General features: G+C 34.7%; 2 long non-coding RNA genes across 3 annotated transcripts; both read left to right on the forward strand.

Annotated features, from left to right (window-relative positions):
* Positions 1-6,368: 6,368 nt before the first annotated feature.
* Positions 6,369-7,216, forward strand: LOC146937293 (uncharacterized). Its single transcript, XR_015030901.1, has 2 exons — positions 6,369-6,484; positions 6,982-7,216. It is a non-coding gene; the product is annotated as an uncharacterized LOC146937293 (long non-coding RNA).
* Positions 7,217-11,157: 3,941 nt separating this feature from the next.
* On the forward strand, positions 11,158-12,842 carry LOC146937294 (uncharacterized). 2 transcript variants are annotated; one of them, XR_015030890.1, is made up of 4 exons: positions 11,158-11,856; positions 12,038-12,249; positions 12,333-12,625; positions 12,755-12,842. It is a non-coding gene; the product is annotated as an uncharacterized LOC146937294 (long non-coding RNA). The 2 variants fall into 2 exon arrangements; XR_015030891.1 differs by lacking the exon at positions 12,038-12,249.
* Positions 12,843-15,532: the final 2,690 nt, after the last annotated feature.

The raw sequence follows: 15,532 nt of genomic DNA on the forward strand, positions 1-15,532 counted from the left end.
AGATCAACACTAGCAATTATCCTAACAATTATTCAATTAATCATATGGAATAATGAAAAGTAAATATGATAGGGAAGAGAGATAACACTGATATTTTCATAGTAGTTCGCTCTTTCTCGTCCTTCACCAAGGTCATCCACTAAGTAACAATGTTGAATACAATGTGTTTACAAGAGTTCCTTGAAATTAAACCTAATTCTTCAACCCCTATGCAAACACTCCCCTAAACTTCAAATAACCTTTGAGTTTGGTGCTCTTTGAATCTTCGAATCCTTGATTACCCGTGCACCCCTTCGAACTCTTCAGTCAAGCCTTCGATGCTACGTCCGGTAAACGAATGCCCTTCGACTTCAAGAACGGTTAGAAAGACCCCATTATTCACTTCACTTTGGAGCCTTGATTAAGCCCAACCAATCTCCTTGGAAGAACCAACTTACAATCCCTACTACCACCCTAGCAAATCAATGTGACTCAATGTACAAAGTGATTCTAAGAAAAAGTGTTTAATCTTGAAGAATTTATGTGCAATGAGTTTTTGAGACCTAGAGAGAATAGTTGCAAATGATTCAATATTTTGGGAGTTATGAGGAGGGATTTTATATAGTAAAAGAGGCGAAGAGTAAAATTTCAAACAAAAACAACAGCATGAATCGATTCAACAAATGTGTGAATCGATTCAACCACTACATGACAGTGTGGGAAGATCAAGAATTCTATGAAGATTGATGCGCATCAGAATGGATTTGAATCGATTCATGTAACGCCCTATTTCTATTAAAGCTATAAAAACACGCGAATAATGCAATTATTCAAGAAATAGACGTCACGTCTAAAAAAGTTCTCCAAAATATAACATGCATAAAAATTCAAACAACTATGCAGCGGATATACATCTCCAAGTATACATATCAAAACTCCATATAAACCAATACGTAAAATCACCAAATCCCAAAGATAAGGGTAAAAATCTCAACAACATGTTCAAAATAAACAAATCGCGACTGACATCCTAGATCAGAGTCTAATCTAAGACATCGAACAGAAAAATAGAGGTAGCTCCCGCTATCCTCGAGCACTCACCGACAAGCAAACTACTCCTGCACTCCGTCTACGCATTCATACAAACAGGTAGGCGGTCAAAACCAATGGGGAGTTAGCTTCACATCAATCATAATCAACATAAATGATTTGAAAAGATAAGCATTGCATAAGGGATAATTCAATTCAAATTATTCAACCGAACTATCATCAATAGGTTCACCAAGTGTACATGCACAAACAGATAAGCCATGCAATTAGAGCATAGTTCAATTATTCTCAACCATCAGCTAGTTCTACCAATGCACAAATACACCAATCCACACAATCATAACGTTCAACATTGCACAAATTCACCAAGTACATAGATCATTAAGACTCATGTACAATGCAACTATACATGATACCTATATGCATGCGGTACCGTCACCAACAAGGTCGTCACCTTAAGATGCCAACAGAACATCATATCACCAACATTTGAATACAAAGTATTCGGTCACCTCACCTGGATATAAACATCCGACAACATATGATGTATGAACCTATGACACACTATGCATAATTTCAACAACAAATCACCATCGTATATGCGTTCACCGACAAGATCACCATCAATTAACATATACACCTTCACCAACATCAACTAAAGCATATAATTCAACAACTTCATACCATTTTTCAAAATTAAAATAAGAGATAAAATAGACCATATCATGATAAACATCATATTCAACTCCTATCAATTATTCATACATTTTCATATAACCATATAAAACTATTCACAAAAGATCTACAAAGTATTCGTCCTTAAAGAGTATTTTCAACAAAGTTCGTCTATCGTTTTACAAAAAACAATTGAGACAATTGAACCAAAACCAAGTAAACGAACTCTAGTGCCTCAACTATGCATACTTAAATCACAATTGTGTGCAATTGCATATACATGTGTGTTTCACCGGCCAATTGCGACTAAAACGCCAATTCGACAATTTTCGGCTCAAAACAAAGTTAACTATACACAAGTGAAAACCAATTGTAAACCAAGGTAGAATCAAGCTATGACATGCTTAGAAGCTTATTTATACATTGATTGAATAGGGTTAGGTGTTTGGAATCCATTGGCATGCTTAAAAGTACACAAAAACACGAAAAGCTAGGTTTCGGGGTTCTGCAGAACTGACACGGTCGCGTCATCAGGACACACGGTCGCGTCACCCCTTACATGAGACCCTGACACGGTCGTGTCACCTCACTAGTACAGCAAAAATGCATTTGCACGTTTTTGCGCATAAAATCTTGTTTTCAAATCCGTTTTCGATTCCGTTTTCGCCAATGCATCCCTAACACTTAGACCATACAAACTACACTTGAAAACTTAACATTTCAACTCAAAACAACTTAATCAAACTCATCCCAAAATGACTTATTTTGCAAAAATGCTTAAAAACAACTTATTTTGCAAAAATGATTTCTCTCCAAAAACAAGTTATTAAAACAGAAAATCATATCATCCTAATTCATTCCAACAACTTCCTTAACTCATTCAACATCATCAAAATTAAACTTCTTCATTATCAATCCATTTTCACAAAAGTTGCAAAATCACCACAATTCAATCACATAAATTGATGAGAACATCATCACACAACAACAACTACATCATATAATCATGATCTCACCATCATTCAACAACCACAACATCATTTTTCATCAAATTGAGCAAAAATCAACAAAGTTTCATATAACCACAATTCAAGTATGTAAAATCAACAACAACAACATGTTTAGCATCAATTTCACATACCCAAAATTAGTGTCAAAGTAGGAACATGAAAATCACCATTTAAATTCACAATAATCGCTTTTCACAATTAAGCACTTATGAATTTAAGTAGAAAAAGATATTAGAACTTAAGATTATGAATGAACACTATCCCCCTTACCTCAATTGACAAAAATCCTATCAAAATCTTCAATTTAGCTCCTAGAATCTCTATCACCTCTTGATTCTTCAAGCTTCCTCTTCCAACCCTCTTCTTTCTTCCTCTTGCTCTTTCTTTCTCTACCTCTCTCAAATTCTTACAAAATGAATGTGAACCTTATTTTTCTACAAAGACTAGAGCTTAAATAGTGTCCACACTAATGGGCTTAACCCTTAAAAAGTTTCAATGGGCCTAAGACCTCTAAATAACTAAACCAGAAAGTTTTACTCACTTACGGTAAAAAGTTATCGAATACTTACCAGCTCACAACTAATTACCACAACCCACTAGCATAAGAGAATAGTTTTGAAAGTAAAACCATTATTACAAATAAAGACATTAAAGCAACCATAAAAGTGCATAATAAGAAAATAAGACATCACTAAGCATCTGGTTCATTTGGGTTGAAGTTCCATCAATTTCATAGACAAACCACACACTCTTTATTTTTTTGTCCTTATCATTTACATAAAGTTTAAATTCCTTTGTCATATTTTTCCTTTTTCTAATTTTCTTTCTATTTTTTCATAAAATAAATGAACAAAAACCTCATTTCAAGAAACCATCACCCAACCATTTTTAGCATGTTGTGCTTCTGTATGATCTTATTTGATATGTCTCTATATCACAAATGCAAAGAGTCTCGCACTTAAGGAAGAGATATTAATGTGTCATGTGTAAGTTAAACTTCTATATTGGATGCAAGAGTAGATATTGAGAAAGATATAAGTGAGATGATTAATATACCTAATGCCTTAAGATTTTGGGTGAAGATGTGGTCTCAATCTCACTTGTATTGCTTCTCTTAATCAAATGTGATGATCCAACCTATTGCAGGCTCCCTCATAACTATAAAACTTTTTTAGAAGACTATTAATTTTAAATTTGTGTGAAAAATCAATTTTTGAAACAAAATTATGTCTTAACAACCTTTATATTTCAAAACCCATAATTATCAAACACTGAACACCTCGTCTAATTTTTTCTTGACCATTATCTCTTATCACATCACTCATTCTCTCTTATCACATGACTCTTGTAGTCTCCATATTTTGATCTTTTTTTTGTCTTTCTTTTGTGGACTATGCTCTGGATTCATATGCACTTTATGTTTCTGGTCTGTAATATCTGCACATCTATGTTCTGCACTCCTATATTCTGCTACTTCAGTTATTTTATTTCTACTTCTTATGCTTGGTATAGTTTGTCATAATTTATGGCTAAAAAGGGGGAGTAGTATGATGTTTTATATGATGTTCTGACATGTTTTGAAATGTTCTGTTATGCATGAGTTCTGCAACTAAGGGGGAGTAGCTCATATGTTATGGTAGATTTTTTTCTGCATGATTATTAAAGTAGTATTGCCTAAAGGGGAGTAATTTTTTTTGGGTTAATAGGTCTTTACCCCCTTGTAATATAGGTCATTTCTGGTTTTCCCCCCTGTAATTTTTTTTTGATTTACCCCCTATAAATTTTTTTTGTTTTGATTTACCCCCTAACAGGCCAAGCTAAAACCAATTTTTTTTTTTCAAGAAATTTTTGTTTTTGTTTGGCCTATTATAGGGGTAAATCAAAACAAATTTTATTTTTTACAAGGGGGTAAATCAAAATAAAAATTTTACAGGGGGAAAACCGGAAATGACCTATATTACAGGGGGGTAAAGACCTATTAACCCTTTTTTTTATCTACCATTGAGGGGGGGGGGGGGGGGGGGGGGGGGGCTTTATCCGTTTACTAGCCGGATGATGCCATATTTAAGATGATGCTAGTATGTGCTTGATGATTGAATGCATGTGGGTGTGTGTGAGTTCTGGTGTACTAATGTCATACTAGATGTTCTAACATCATGATGATATGATAATTTATTTTTCTCTGAAACATTTTATGTAGAAGTTTATTTCTCCCTAGGTCGATGTTTTTGTATGAGAGTCTATTTCTATATGAGGAGTTTATTTCTCCTGTTCGTTCTTCTGCGAGGTTGGATTCTATTCATTTCTACTGTGTATTCCTTTGATGTGCTGGATGATGTCTCAACATGTCCAAGTTCACATTATTTTTTAAAGTTATTCCTTTTTAAGTAATGCTGAAGTTTTTCCTGTTATCTTCTTTCGTGATGAGTACTTGTGTTAAAGTGAAAGAAGATATGACTGTATGATCTCCCACTCTTTTGTTTTATCTATGCAAGTTCCTTGGCTTTTGAAGTTATGCGCTGCAAAGGTTGTTTTAGGCAAGATTTGCCAAAGGGGAGATGTTTAGGTTTGTAGACTTGTGTTGGCTGCATGTTGTTAAAACAAGAGTTCTAGCAAGATGTCGGACAAGATGTCTTGACATGTTGGTCCAACATCATAGCTTGCATTGTTCCGCTTTCTTGGAGATTATTATTAAACATGAAGATCCCTGAAGATTCTCTGAAGATTTTATTCACGTGTAGAGTTGACCAAGAAGCGTGTGATTCTAGAAGTAGAGATAGGCAGTTGTTAATTAGCGTGTTTCTTAAGAATAATGTTGTAACACTTAAGGAAACATTTTATCTGCTTCAGGATTTGTGCTGAAAACCGCGTGGTTCTGTTGATTGTTTGGCCCGAGTTATGCGTCAAGCCCATTCTGCATTCAGGAGGCTATATAAAGGAAGACTCAAGACATAATTCACTCACTGAAGCCGCAATTGTTAAAATTGTCTATTAGGGTTTTAGTCTATCCTTGTTATTTGTGAGCAGCTCTTGTATCTTGTTGATGCATAGAGTTGGACTGTAGTTGAGTTGTAAACTTTGAATCACTCAAAGCTTGTAAGCAAGAGTTGATTCTTTGTCTAGGAGTGTATCTCCATTACTGTTGTTATTATTGAGTCAATCACTGGGACTGCGGTTGAGAGGAAGTGAGAGGGGGATCTAATATTTAGGAAAGTCTTAGATGGAAATTACACGGGTAGTGATTAGGTGCGAAGCTAGTAGATTGAAGATAATTTTTATGTACGCTTCAAACTAATATTATTATAGTTAAATTCTTTCCTGGCTTGGTAGTCCCGAGACATACCGAACTGGGTTAACAAACAACTTGTGCCGTTTATTTCTTGCTTTTATTATTCACGATTGTTGTTTGTTATCAGTGTTGTCATGATGTCTTGACATCATTCTTGACATCTCGCTTGTCTTGACATCGTGTATAAGATCTTTACTGAGTGCCATAATTTCAAATTTACACATTCGAATCATGTAAAATTTGTTCTCAAAAGACAATATTTTAAATTATTTATTTCAATTTAATTGAAAGATATTTAAAATTTCTATGATTTATACACAGATCAGATCAATCTTAACTTCAAGTTTGTGCTTGTATTTTTTGCAGACTATTCAACTATGGAAGACCTTTGAATGATCGGCTGCTGCATTCGCAGTTAAAAATTGATTCTAAGGCGACTAGAAAAAGGCATTTGCAACAATGGAATCATCTTTTTGGAATCGTAAGTTTTCTCCCTTCTTTGCCCTAATCTAGTATACATGAGAAATAAATAAAAATAATAACATATGAATTATTTACAAATGGATTACAAGCATTGATTATGGATTATGTGATATATTGAATAGATTGTTTGTCATTAAAATGATCAATGCAATAAAAATTACATAGGGAATTTGATATTTTCTAGCTATAGCTGCAGACAATTAGATTATAAGAGAACATTTTACTTGCACCTCTTTGTATTGCGACTTTGATTATCAATGAAAAGCTATAAGCTATTTTCCCTAAAAAAAAAAAAAGAGAACATTTTATTGCACCATAAGATTGGTTATGGAGGATCGATTTTGTATTTGTACACCCCCACAATTTTGCTAATTTGATATATTATAAACATAATTAGAAGCAGAAGTACATATAGTATGCGTAGGATTTTATTCAACAATATATATACTATTTTCGCTTCCTCTAATTTTTCTTTCTAAACAACATTTGAAGCAGTAAGGATGGGATAATGGCATACTTTGGATCTTATGCTCATGGCAACCTGTGAGACATTGTTTTCTGTTGATTTTACAAAGAGTAACAATACTTTTATTTTTCCATCTTTTCTTATGGTATGTTCTTTGAATACAATTATTTTCTTTGGAAGAAGCATCAGATTCATCAAGGTTAACCATTTTATTGCCAGATGTATCTTTCATCCATTTGTGTATTTTCTAGTTTGAGCTTCTTACCAACCTTTTGTATCCATGGATCATTGGGTTCTGCAAATTGAGCTTGAGGATCGGGTATATATGAAAATAATTTTTTAACAAGGGGTTGATTAAAAAATCCATAGGGTCTTCTTATGTGATAGTTTAATAATGTTTATATAGAGCTCGAACTCATCTGATGAAAAATCACTAAACCAAGTATATAACTTGAAAAATTAGTGCAGGATAGCCAAGTGATGAAAGGGAAAGGAAATGATAATCAATGGAAAAAAAAGATAGAAGGTAAAATAGTCAAATGTGCTTTTGAATAAAAGAATTGAAATCTGCCATTATTCATTCTTTTATTCAAAAGCACATTTGACTATTTTACCTTCTTCTATCTTTTTTTTTTCCATTGATAATCATTTCCTTTCCCTTTCATCAGTTGGCTATCCTGCACTAATTTTTCAAGTTATATACTTGGTTCAGTGATTTTTCATCAGATGAGTTCGAGCTCTATATAAACATTATTAAACTATCACACAAGAAGACCCTATGGATTTTTTTAATCAACCCCTTGTTAAAAAGTTATTTTCTTCCTTAAAAAAAAATTATTTTCATATACCGTTATTCTTTTTAGCTAAAGATTTACTTTTGGTTTTGTTTATTTGCTAGCTTATGAGGATTTCTTGACTTTCTCTTAACATTCTCTTAACATTCTCCCTTTCTTATAATATTAGCTTTCCCAACATCATGTGTAAAAAATGTTGAACTCAATATGCAGATTTTTTTTAACACATTTGATATAATATTAATTGAATTTGAGATATGCATATTATGAGAACAACATGGGGAAGGAGCCTACAATCAAATAAATATTTGAGTCCTTTTAAAGGATTTGGATCCTCTTAAATGTGCAACACACGTTAAAAAGTATAGTGGATAATATCACATATTAATAAACAACTTAATAGTTAATATTATATGTGTAGATGTGCATAACCAATTATGGTTTATTGGAATGTCAACTTATGTGTTATGTGCTTATGATATAAGCGCTTTCTTTAGTCGATTATCCAAAATAGCTTATTTAATATTAGAATTCAAAATATTTTAGAATCATATTGTGCAACCATGAAATTACCTTTAACTAGACTAGAGGCATGATTCGTCAAATGTCCATTTGAATCAGTCTTTTGTGAAAGCGGGGATCTCAAGTTATTGTTATCCACCAAATTTAAAGAGCTTTCTGAGCACTTTTCTTGTTGTTCGTGAACATCCCGAGTAGGAGTCGCTGGCAGCAACTATAACTCTTGTTGAGAGATATCAGAGTCACTGAAAGAAGTATCTTTCTCAACTGTCATAATGTCAATTTTCTCACCTTCATTAACATCAGATTCTACAATCATGTGAACTTAGGATAAAAAAGTCAACATGGAAAAAAAAAAGAGTTCATATGATGTTAAGTAAAAGAATATGATATTATTGAAGATGAGAATGAAGTTAATATTTCTTATTGCTTTAGTTTATGTTTTGATGATGTCTAAGATTGCTAGGTTTGTTAGATGATATTCTTTTATGTTGATTAGCTTTAACTTAGAAACTTGTTAAAGCACCCTAGCAAATCATGTCTCATAGTGTCATGTGATTCTTTGATGTCTTGTGTGTTGTCATGTGATTCTTTGATGTCTTGTGTGTTGTAATATATGGAAAATTCATCCGTAAATTGCTTGATTCTATTCATGATTCATTGATTCATATCAAGCATTCCTTTTGTCCATTTTCCTTGTGTCACTCTTTTTGAACCGAGTCAAATTTTGCTGAATAGTATCGCAGTGAATCTATTCACAATTTTCGTGAATAGATTCACAGTGAATCGATTCACAATTTTCTTGAATCGATTCACAACTGAATCGATTCACAAAAAGTCTGAATCGAATCAAATGCTGTCAGCATCAATTTTTCACTTCTTTCTTGCATGAATCGACTCAAATTTCAGTGAAACGATTCATCAAACTCTCTGACATGGTCTGAATCGATTCAAAATTGTTTTGAATCGTATCAAACACCTTCTGGGCTACTTGAGTCAACTCAATTATCACTTGACATGTTTCATTCTTCATCATAATTTTCCCTTGTCTTATATGGTCTGAATCGATTCAAATAGTAAGTGAATCGATTCACACAGTTCATTTTGTGCGAAAATTTGGCCTTTCCCCTTGCTCCTATATATTGTACTCTCCTCACAACTCCAAGATCATTAAATCATTTGCATCTATTCTATCTAGGTCTCAAAAACTCATTGCTCATACATTATTCAAGATTAAACACTTTTTCTTAGAATCACTTTGTCTTTGAGTGTGTAGATTCTCTAGAGTGGTAGTAGGGATTGTAAGTTGGTTCTCTCAAGAAGATTGATTAGGCATAATCAAGGCTTCAAAGGAAGTGAATAATCTCATTCCACCTCCAATGGTCTTGGGGGTCTTTCTAACCGTTCCTGAAGTCGAAGGGGGTTCGTTTACAGAACGTAGCATTGAAGACTCGAGTGAAGAGATCGAAGGAGTGCACGGGTAATTCAAGGATTCGAAGATTCAAGGAGCACCAAATTCAAGGGGTACTTGAAGTTTGGGGGAGCTTTGTTTTACATAGGAGTTGAAGAATTAGGACTTTCATTTGAAGGAACTCTTGTAAACATTGTAAACAACTTTTCATACATAGTGGATGACCTTGGTGAAGGAGTACTTCATCTAGTAGAGTAGAGGTAACCCTTAGCAAGGACGAACAAGGGTGAACTATTATAAACATTGGTGTTCTCTCTCTCTCTCTCTCTCTCTCTCTCTCTCTCTCTCTCTCTCTTTACTTTTAATATTGCACTTGATTAACTGAATAGTTGACTTGTGAATTGCTAGTATTGATCTAAGTAGTGTTTTCTCAAAAGGTTAATCTTAATCCATTTGATTTAGGTTAAATCAATTTTACTTGGATCAATTAATTGCAATACTCATTCAATTGTTCAATTTCATGTGTATTGAATTTTCACTTGATAATTAGTTTTATTGTCATATAGGTTTGGTTTGAAATTGTATATCTTGTTCAAGGATTGTTAATAATTGATTGTGTTAGAAAGATTTGTATCGTGAATCTCTCAATTCTAAGATAAAATCTTATTCTACATATATTTGATATTTGTTGATTCATTGTTTGTGATTGTTCAAGCAAATTTCAAATAGTCAATTTGTTAAAATCGTTTTTCACTAAATCTCCGAAAAGTTTTTCAAAAGCGCTATTCACCCCCCTCTAGGTTGGTAACCATCTAGCCATATAGAACAACAGAGGATTGACATTGTGACAACGGAGGAAGATACTATTTTCAGTGACATTGATATCTCTCGAGAAGAGTTATGCTTCATTCCAGCAACTCATATTCAGGATTTTCCTAAACAACAAGACAAGTTCTTGGAAAGCTCTTTAAATTTGGTGGTCAACAACAACTCTAGATCCCCGCTTTTAGAAAAGGCTGAACCAAATGGACATTTGACGACTCACACCTCTAGTCTAATTAAAGGAAATTGCATGGTTGCACAATATTCTACTAAATTTGTTTGTATCTACTAAACTAAATAGGAAAATAATTGTCCGTGCTTTTTACGATTTTGCCCTTAGAGGGGTATTTTGGTAAATTGGTAAATAACTATATTCCCCCTATATATATATATATGTTGTGGTACGGTTTCATTTCATTCTTCTTTCCCACTATTTCATTTCATTCACTCCTTCCCACCGCTTCATTCATGCTTCTCATCACTGGAGTCCGGTTCCATTTTCTTTCTCCATAACAGGTTCTGATCCGGTTCCCTTTTCTTTTGATTGTGTTGCATGTCTTTGTTTTGTTGTTTTTTTTTTGTGATTTGGTTTTGTTCTAAGGTTGTAATTCATCTTCTTCCTCAGGTTCAGTTGCCATCAAGTTTCAAGGTCAGTGGTTTTTTCTTATTGCTTTGCATGTTCTTTTTTGGTTCAATTTTTATGATTTTATTGTGATTTTGTTCTGTTTTTGTGTTTTGTTGGTTTTTTTGTGCTTTGGTTTTGTTCTAACAGTGTTTTGTGTGAGGTAGATAGTAGAAGATTGAATTGTGAAGAGTATGGTGAGTTTTGTTTGATTGGGTTTTTGTGTTTTCGTTATGTAATTGTTTGTTGTTGCACGTCTGCAAAATTGAAGTTGCAAAATTGAAGTTTCTAGGTTTGTTGTTTGGTGATTTTGTATTTTTTTTTGGTTGATTTTCTGGGTTTGTTTTTAATTTGGTTTGTTGTTTGGTGATTTCAGTTTTTTGTTTGGTTTGGTTAACAGTGTTTGGTTTGGTGTTGATTTAGCAAGGTGAGTTTCTTCTTTTAGGCTTTAATTTGGTTGTATAGGACTGAAATTGTTGTATGAATTTAGTGTTATGCTCTAAATGGGAATTGTTGTCTATGAACTTGGGAAATTAGTGATCATTTATAATTTGTTTTGTTTTGTTTCTTAGAAAAATTTGATTTTTTTGGATTTGGAATCCTGCATTTTTTTTTCCTGTTTTTTATGTGATTGCAGATGCTAAAAAGGATGAAGGATCGTTTGAGAGAAATGAAACAATGGTGGGATGAACTAATGAATGAATAGGAGGAAAAAGTAGAAGAACAACAAGAAGAGGTAGAACTTTTCAAACTTGTGCCTTAGATTTGTTTTGATCAGCCTGTGTTGCTGAGTTTTGGTGTCCTTTTTCTTCATTTTGCTGGTCTGGTTTTTGGTGTGGTTACTAGCTTTCTTTGTGGCTTTGCTGCTGATGTTTTTTTTTTATCATTTTTGCTGGTTTTTTTCCTGCTGTGTCTAGGTGCAGGGTCTGGGTTAATATTAAACATGTTGGCATTTGTTGGTGAAGCAACATTTAGCTTATTCCTCTTTGATAGGAGTGGTGTGGTATCATAGGCACTTAGAAGAACTATTTTTATTAGTCATGTTATATAGTGTTGTAGGGACACTTATAATTCTACATTAGGTGATCTAAGCGAGACTCAAATTTTTGCAAAGATTGAAAATGTTGAGGTGAATTGCATTTCTTCATTGTGTATTGGATATAATATTTGTCATGGAATTGAAACTTTAGCGTAAAATGTTTTTTGCTACAGGTTCTACATGGTGCATCTGGTATGTACAGAAATTTGAATTCATTGGCCATGCAACTTACAAAAAGAAAATGTGCCGTTGTGTGCTGAACAAAAGGATGGATCAGTGGTGGAGAGTAGAACACATGTTGGTGAACTTGATGGAGGGAAGGCGTGTTCGAAGAAACAAGGGAGGAAGAGGGCTGTTGTGGATTTGAGGACCCTTTTGGTTCTGTGTGCACAAGCTGTGTCTGCTAATGACAATAGGACTACTAATGAATTGTTGAAGCAGATTAGGAAGCATTCTTGTCCTTCAGGTGATGCATCACAGAGAACAGCTCATTACTTTGCTAATGCGATTGAAGCGCGCATGGTTGGTGCTGGTAACGGTACACAAATATTATATATGAGCCAACAGATGTTTAGTGCTGATTTTGATTGTGTAGGTATGAATTTGTGATTTTGATTGCAAAAGGCAGTTACTTTTGTTGGAACAAAATGTGTTTAACAATGAACCTTAAAGAGTTTTGATGATAACAAGGTATTAAAAATTGTAAATTGGACTAGCTAATATTTGTTCAAGTGTACAGGACCATAATTATAAAGTTACATCATCATTGGTTCTGAATGAGCAAATAAAGAGCAAAAGAAAATGAAGCTTAGATGATTCTGAAGGCAAAGCGCTCCTGAAGTCAAGCTGCTCCTGAAAGAAATAGCGCTCCTGAAGTAAAGCTGCTCCTGAAGAATAGTGCTCCTGAAGACAAGAAGTCCAGAAGTCATATCATCAGAAGCTGCATCATCAGAAGCTGCATCATCTGAAGCTGCAGAAGTCATATCATCAGAAGCTGCCTCATCAGAAGCTATTTCACCAGAAGCTGAATCTCAACTGGATTTGCAAAAGATTCAAGAATTGAAGAATTATCAATGCAAAAGCTGTCTATTGGATTCGAAAACACTAACAAAGGATTAGTGGAGTTTTGCAACGGTCATTTCAAAGGTGTTTGAAGGCTTGTGCTTGCAATTTGGACGAAAGCGTTGACATTGTACTTTGTACGAATTGTACAACCACGTTCTCCACTACTCTGTTCTGTGTCCACGCTACAAGACAAGAAAACAGCTCCAGAATACGGTCTCGCCTGCATATATGTTCCTTTGGATAAGGAATGGATTTCAAATTGGTTCTTCGTAGGACAACAACCAAATCAGGCAAAAGATCATTGGTGAAAGATCAAGCTTCAACAACGACTCTTTGGTGTGCTGGCAATTTCACAACGTCTCTTTCACACCTCTATATAAAGGAGTGAAGACCTAGAGATTTGGTAATGCATGAACGCTGAACGAAAGACTCATAACATTTTTACAAGTGCCAAACCTCTGCTGAAATTGTTCTGCATTCACTTAGAATTTCTGTGTCTTATAGTCATATCTTAGAAATTCTTAAGTCCATTGAGTCTGTATCTGATTTGTATTGTGAGCACCTCTGATTGTATATCAAGTGTTCAAACTTAAACAATTTTCTGTGTAATTTTGTTTAGTTAGGAAGTCTCTTGCAGTTGTGCTTGAGCAGGAAGTCTCTTGATTGTGTTCTTGAGCAAAGGAAGTCTCTAGCTTGTGTGCTTGAGCAAAGGAAGTCTCTTGCTTGTGTGCTTGAGCATTTGTAATCAGATATTACTCATAGTGAAATCTCCTTGGAAGTGCAAGGGGGACTGGACTACTTCCGGATTGTGGAAGGAACCAGTATAATTGCTTTGTGTCGTTCTTCTCTCTCTCTCTGTTTTATTCCGCTGCATTTAGATTCTGATTATCACTCCAGAAGCTGTCTCATCTAGCTTCTGATCAGTGTATTCAGTTGTTTAGGAGAAACGAAGAATTTTTCAAAACACAATTCAACCCCCCTTCTTGTGTTTTTCTCACCTTCAATTGGTATCTAGAGCCTTGGTCTGTTGTGTAACACTTAACCGTGCAACAGTCAAAGATCTGAGAAAAACATGACTACTCCTCCTCCTAATGGTTCTGGTTCTAGTGATACTAGCTATAAAAATGTCTCACATGATTATAGTGATAGTAAGAAAACCAGTGTTGGAAAAGTTCCAAAGTTCAATGGAGATGCTGAAGAGTTCTCTTGGTGGAAGACCAATTTTTACAGTTACATCATGAGCCTAGATGAAGAATTATGGGATATTCTGGAAGATGGTGTTGGTGATTTAGTCCTTGATGAAGAAGGAGCTGCTGTGGATAGAAAGAAACATACTCCAGAACTGAGGAAACTCTACAAGAAGCATCATATTATCAGAGGAGCTCTTGTCACTGCCATACCCAAAGCAGAATACATGAAGATGAGTGACAAATCCACTGCTAAAGCTATGTTTGCTTCTCTCTGTTCAAATTATGAAGGGAGCAAGAAGGTGAAAGAAGCAAAGGCTCTCCTGCTTGTACATCAGTATGAGTTATTCAAGATGAAGGATGGTGAAACTATTGAGGAAATGTACTCAAGGTTTCAAACCTTAGTTTCTGGGCTACAGATTCTAAAGAAGAGCTATGTTGCTTCTGATCATGTAAGCAAGATACTCAGAAGCTTACCTGCCAGATGGAGACCAAAGGTGACTGCCATTGAGGAAGCTAAAGATTTAAACACTTTAAGTGTCGAAGATCTTGTTAGTTCTCTCAAAGTTCATGAGTTAAGTCTTAATGAACATGAGTCTACTAAGAAGAGTAAATCAATAGCTCTTCCATCCAAAGGCAAGTCATCAAAAGCTCTCAAAGTAGTTGAATCTGAAGAGGAAGAACAGTCAAGTTCAGATTCTGAACCAGATGCTGCTGAAATGGCCATGCTCTCAAACAGACTTCAATATCTGGCCAAGAAGAACAGAAAGTTTCTCTCCAGAAGGGGTAACTCCAGAAGCTCAAAGAAAGAAGATCAGAAGGGATGCTTCAACTGTAAGAAGCCTGGACACTTCATTGCTGAATGCCCTGATCTTCAAAGAGAAAAGTCAAAGGACAAGTCAAAGAGGTCCACATTCAAACCAAGCAAACTCAAGAAGCAGATTAAGCAGAGTTTAATGGCAACCTGGGATGATTTGGGTAGTGAATCTGGATCTGATAAAGAGGAAGCTGATGAAGATGCAAAGGTAGCTGTTGGGTTGGTAGCAACAGCAACTTCAGAAGCTGGATCAGATTCAGACTCAGAAGATGAAAACGAGGTATATTCCAAAATTCCCAGAGAT

The sequence above is a fragment of the Medicago sativa genome, chromosome 3, assembly GCF_051527215.1.
Source record: "Medicago sativa cultivar Bolivia chromosome 3, Bolivia_mono, whole genome shotgun sequence".
NCBI classification, from domain to species: domain Eukaryota; kingdom Viridiplantae; phylum Streptophyta; class Magnoliopsida; order Fabales; family Fabaceae; genus Medicago; species Medicago sativa.